The sequence below is a fragment of the Rattus rattus genome, chromosome 6, assembly GCF_011064425.1.
Source record: "Rattus rattus isolate New Zealand chromosome 6, Rrattus_CSIRO_v1, whole genome shotgun sequence".
Lineage (NCBI taxonomy): Eukaryota > Metazoa > Chordata > Mammalia > Rodentia > Muridae > Rattus > Rattus rattus.
Window position 1 is genome coordinate 75,626,063 of NC_046159.1, and position 5,964 is coordinate 75,632,026.

General features: G+C 38.6%; 1 non-coding gene across 1 annotated transcript; it reads left to right on the top strand.

Moving 5' to 3' along the window:
* The first annotated feature begins 2,327 nt into the window (after positions 1 to 2,327).
* Positions 2,328 to 2,434, top strand: LOC116904818. Its single transcript, XR_004388469.1, has one exon. It is a non-coding gene; the product is annotated as a U6 spliceosomal RNA (small nuclear RNA).
* The last annotated feature ends 3,530 nt before the right edge of the window (positions 2,435 to 5,964 follow it).

Consider the following 5,964-nt stretch of genomic DNA (forward strand, 5'->3'; position numbering starts at 1 on the left):
CCTTGTCTAGTCCCTGATTTTAGTGGGATTGCTTCAAGTTTCTCTCCATTTAGTTTAATGTTAGCCACTGGTTTGCTGTATATGGCTTTTACTATGTTTAGGTATGGGCCTTGAATTCCTATTCTTTCCAGGACTTTTATCATGAAGGGGTGTTGAATTTTGTCAAATGCTTTCTCAGCATCTAATGAAATGATCATGTGGTTTTGTTCTTTCAGTTTGTTTATATAATGGATCACGTTGATGGTTTTCCAGTATATTAAACCATCCCTGCATGCCTGGGATGAAGCCTACTTGATCATGGTGGATGATTGTTTTGATGTGCTCTTGGATTCGGTTTGCCAGAACAACCCTGAGATTTCACCTCACACCAGTGAGAATGGCTAAGATCAAAAACTCAGGTGACAGCAAATGCTGGCGAGGATGTGGAGAAAGAGGAACACTCCTCCATTGTTGGTGGGATTGCAGACTGGTACAACCATTCTGGAAATCAGTCTGGAGGTTCCTCAGAAAATTGGACATTAAACTGCCTGAGGATCCAGCTATACCTCTCTTGGGCATATACCCAAAAGATGCCCCAACATATAAAAAAGACACGTGCTCCACTATGTTCCTAGCAGCCTTATTTATAATAGCCAGAAGCTGGAAAGAACCCAGATGCCCTTCAACAGAGGAATGGATACAGAAAATGTGGTACATCTACACAATGGAATATTACTCAGCTATCAAAAACGAGTTTATGAAATTTGTAGGCAAATGGTTGGAACTGGAAAATATCATCCTGAGTGAGCTAACCCAATCACAGAAAGACATACATGGTATGCACTCATTGATAAGTGGCTAATAGCCCAAATGCCTGAATTACCCTAGATGCCTAGAACAAATGAAACTCAAGACGGATGATCAAAATGTGAATGCTTCACTCCTTCTTTAAAAGGGGAACAAGAATACCCTTGGCAGGGAAGAGAGAGGCAAAGATTAAAACAGAGACTGAAGGAACACCCATTCAGAGCCTGCCCCACATGTGGCCCATACATATACAGCCACCCAATTAGACAAGATGGATGAAGCAAAGAAGTGCAGAAGTGTAGATCGCTCCTGAGAGACACAGCCAGAATACAGCAAATACAGAGGCGAATGTCAGCAGCAAACCACTGAACTGAGAATAGGACCCCCGTTGAAGGAATCAGAGAAAGAACTGGAAGAGCTTGAAGGGGCTCGAGACCCCATATGTACAACAATGCCAAGAGCTTCCAGGGACTAAGCCACTACCTAAAGACTATACATGGACTGACCCTGGACTCTGACCTCATAGGTAGCAATGAATATCCTAGTAAGAGCACCAGTGGAAGGGGAAGCCCTGGGTCCTGCTAATACTGAACCCCAGTGAACTAGACTGTTGGGGGAGGCGGCAATGGGGGAGGGTGGGAGGAACACCCATATGGAAGGGGAGGGGAGGGGATGTTTGCCTGGAAACCGGGAAAGGGAATAACACTCGAAATGTATATAAGAAATACTCAAGTTAATAAAAAAAAAGAATAAAAAAAAAAAAAAAAGAAACAGGGAGAGCATACAGCTTGAGAGCACACCTAAAAGCTCTAGAACAAAAAGAAGCAAATACACCCAAGAGGAAGAGACAGCAGGAAATAATCAAACCCAGTGCTGAAATCAACCAAGTAGAAACCAAAATAGGTTTTTGGAGGCACTCAGATCTACGAGTTTTCCTCTTAGCACTGCTTTCATTATGGCCACTGGCTTTCAGCTCTGGGTTCAGGCAGAAGGGTCCTCTCCCTGACTGCTTCTAGGTTCCTGTGTCCAGAGGGCTCTATGCAGGTTTGTTCCTCTTGGGCCAGGAATGTGAGCAGAAGTAGTGGTCTCCCCTGAGCTCTCAGGATTGTCTATACTTCTGAGAGTCTAGCTCCCTCCCCCACTGGATTTGGGTACCTTATAAATACTTTTCCATCCATTCAAATTTTTCTTTTCTTGTTTGCGTAACAAATTCCATACCTATGTCAAGGTATAAATTTCTTCATGAAAATAAAGAGCAAATTAGAGATTTCCTTTCCATATATATTTTAATATAGATAACATAGATAAAATAAGTATTTAAAACAACTTTGTACTGAAACGAATACATCGCTTTAGTGAAAAGTAAGTTTGTCATCTTCATTTTCTCTAAAAACAATCCATAACACTTAAGTATATACAGCTATTCTTTCCTTGAAAATATCACATTCAAAGTACATGCTCGCTTTGCCAAATATGCCATTCACCTACTGGTTATCTATAACTTAAAACACGTTTTTAGTCATGAATTGAAACTGTGTTTTGTGTTTGCTTTGGCAACATTTGTACTAAAATTGGAACAACACAGAGAAGATTAGCATGGTCCTTTAGTAAGGATGATATACAAATTCATAAAGAATTCCATATTTTCCCCACTTGGGTTGCAAAATAAAACAAATGATGGTCAAAAGAAAATTGTGTCTTCAGAAACTGGTCATAATCCTATTCCTACTATCTGCAGATGTGCAAAAATTATCTAATGGACATTTATCTTGACACAGTCAGTAGCATCTATCAAGTGTCCTCTTAGAGATAAATAAGGGTCACATACATGTGCTGATTATTTGCTGTCTGGACTCTCTTGTGGCTGTTTAATACCTCTCCATTGAACAATGTGAATCAATTGAACATTGAATCAATTCAAAACAAGACTGACTCTCCTCAGAGCATCCCAATAGTGATTCTACCCTTGTGGTATCAAAGAGGGTTGTGATCACTTCATTGATGTTATTCTACCTTTTGAACATCTATTCTCTGCTGAGATATTTTGTCCGCCACATCATGTATCCCATGGACATGTTTCCAGGAGAGCACAATCCATCATGACAGAGAAAGCATGGCATTGAGAGCATGGGTGAGCTATTCATGTTGCATTGGCAGTCAAAAAAAGCAGAGAAACCCTACCATGTATGTTAGGAGGCTCATCATCACATCCTATATGCCAAATACTTTGTAATATGGCACTGTAGGTAGCATCATCATGAAGTAAATGTAAGTGGTCACTCCTTCACCTGAGATGAATTTGTGACTTCCTTTGTATGAAAAAGTGCAGTAGAATTGAATTCTAAGATGGCATATTATTTAATGAAAAAAACAAAGAAAAATGAAGCAATTTATAGGTAATTTTAAGAATTCCACAACTATCCAGAAATGAATATATGTTAGAAAAGAGAATAATGATTTCTAAGAAAAGACACAAAATGCACTAACCATAAATAATCTAATAAAATGTATATGTATAGCCACTTTCCCCCTGGTAACTTGACACCTAAAATTAGCGATCATGTTATCAGATATTAATTGAACAGCAATAACTTTTCAAAATATTTATTTACCCCTGAATTTAAAACTTTGTCTAAATGATACATCAAATATTCACGTTGCTACAGTATATTATAAAATGAACAAAAAACAGTCAGAGAGAGGCAATCAACAAAAGCACATGAACTAACAAAGACTGGTGGTTTAAATTTTAAAAAGGTACATCTACACAATGGAATATTACTCAGCTATCAAAAACAATGACTTTATAAAATTCACAGGCAAATGGATGGATCTGGAAAATATCATCCTGAGTGAAGTAACCCAATCACAGAAAAAACACACATGGTATGCACTCATTGATAAGTGGCTATTAGCCCAAATGCTTGAATTACCCTAGATGCACAGAACACATAAAACTCAAGACGGATGATCAAAATGTGAATGCTTCACTCCTTCTTTAAAAGGGGAACAAGAATACCCTTGGCAGGGAATAGGGAGGCAAAGATTAAAACAGAGGCAGAAGGAACACCCATTCAGGACCTGTCCCACATGTGGCCATACATATACAGCCACCCAATTAGACAAGATGGATGAAGCAAAGAAGTGCAGGCAGACAGGAACCGGATGTAGATCTCTCCTGAGAGACACAGCAAGAATACAGCAAATACATAGGCGAATGCCAGCAGCAAACCACTGAACTGAGAATAGGACCCCCGTTGAAGGAATCAGAGAAAGGACTGAAAGAGCTTGAAGGGATTCGAGACCCCATATGAACAACAATGCCAACCAACCAGAGCTTCCAGGGACTAAGCCACTACCCAAAGACTATACATGGACTGACCCTGGGCTCCAACCTCATAGGTAGCAATGAATGGTCTAGTAAGAGCACCAGTGGAAGGGGAAGCCCTTGGTCCTGCCAAGACTGAACCCGGAGTGAACGTAATTGTTGGGGGGAGGGCAGTAATGGGGGGAGGTTGGGGAGGGGAACACCCATATAGAGGGGGAGGGGGAGGGGTTAGGTTGATGTTGGCCATGAATCCCAGAAGGGGAATAACAATCGAAATGTAAATAAGAAATACTCAAGTGAATAAAAAAATTAATAAAAAAAATTAAAAACAAAACAAAACAAAAAAAAGTAACTTAAAATGCAGAAAGCAGTGAGGAAAAGACCAATTTAAAAACTGAAAACTCACAAAAAGAGTTAAGAGAGTCAAGTGACCAGTTGATGCATTAACACATTCTTAATCTCATTAACAAGGTAGAGATTGAAGCCACAAAAGAATACATAATACATCCAGTTACCTTCAAAAATAAGAAGGCAGATAAATCCATCTTGGATGCCTTGAATCAGCGTTCAGATTATCTGCTGATAGATCACTTTGGGGACCAAATTAAGACCAAGTTAAAATTCCTTCCCTCTGACCCAGCAGGTCCTTTCTTTGTTATCTCTCCTGGATCCCATTGCAGTCCAGCCTACCATCATCCATGACAATTGTGACCTCATTGACCTACAGAGTAACTGGAGGTCAAGGAGCAGGAATTTCTGTTGACACAAGTTTTCCACGTGGCTCTTATGGAACTGTTAGAAACTGTTTCAGATAAGACATTTTCAATTTTTTCAAAGTATTATTATTCAAAAGAGCCAAGCCTGGAAATAATATGCATTTCAACAAAGGGCATGTGGGGGATCAGGGCGTCCGCACATAGTGGAGCATTCTTTCTTATAATAAAAATGAACCCTAGCTTCATCCACTAGCATGCATAAATATCCAGAACATAACTCTGAGAAACAATATTCAAAAGAAAATGCACCATATGATTCTATTATGGAAAGGTGAAAGATATCTGGGAACGTGAATGGAAAATTGATTTCTAAAAAAAAAAAAAGAAGAAATTATCATTACAAAACCCTAGGCGGTGTTCGGATGTCTAGTGCTATAAAAAAAAAAAATCCTGTGGTAACAGTTCTTTTTATTTAATGGCAATGTTCTGCTTCTTGTCCTAGAAAGGCAATGGAAAGTGATTTCTAAATACTAACCACATTTTTAGACATTCTTATAGACTGACACATATACATAGTATAAACCAAACCTACAAAAAAATGTATACACTTCCAAGATCTGCTCATTAATAGGAGTCTAGAGAACTACAATTTTCATTCCAGAAATAACACACGGAAAAGTCTCCATGATATGTTCAGATCACCAATATGAGGTCTCGTTTAAATGCTAACCATCATTATTATACTAAAGATATTGATTTTTTCAATCAAAGTTTTATTGGATGGATCATAGTCTAATCATTTTTCTCCACTGAGTACATTTTACGTGTTGTTTTATATACCAAAAATGTAATTACTCATGGAAAGTGAAGCGAAGGTGTTGATGTTTAACAAGTAGGATTTTGTCAAACAACTTTCTATCTGTCCTACATTTTTTGTTAATGGTGAGAGTAATTGCCAATATCTACAACACACTCTGTGGTTTTACTGCAGTAATGGGGTGGGTTTTTCAGCCTAGCTCTGATACACATATGCCGTTTATAAGTAATTAATAAAAGATGACCCACTGAAATGACTAGTGAGACCAGAGAGGAAAGCAGAAGAATGTATTAACACTGAATTAAAAACTGCCAAAT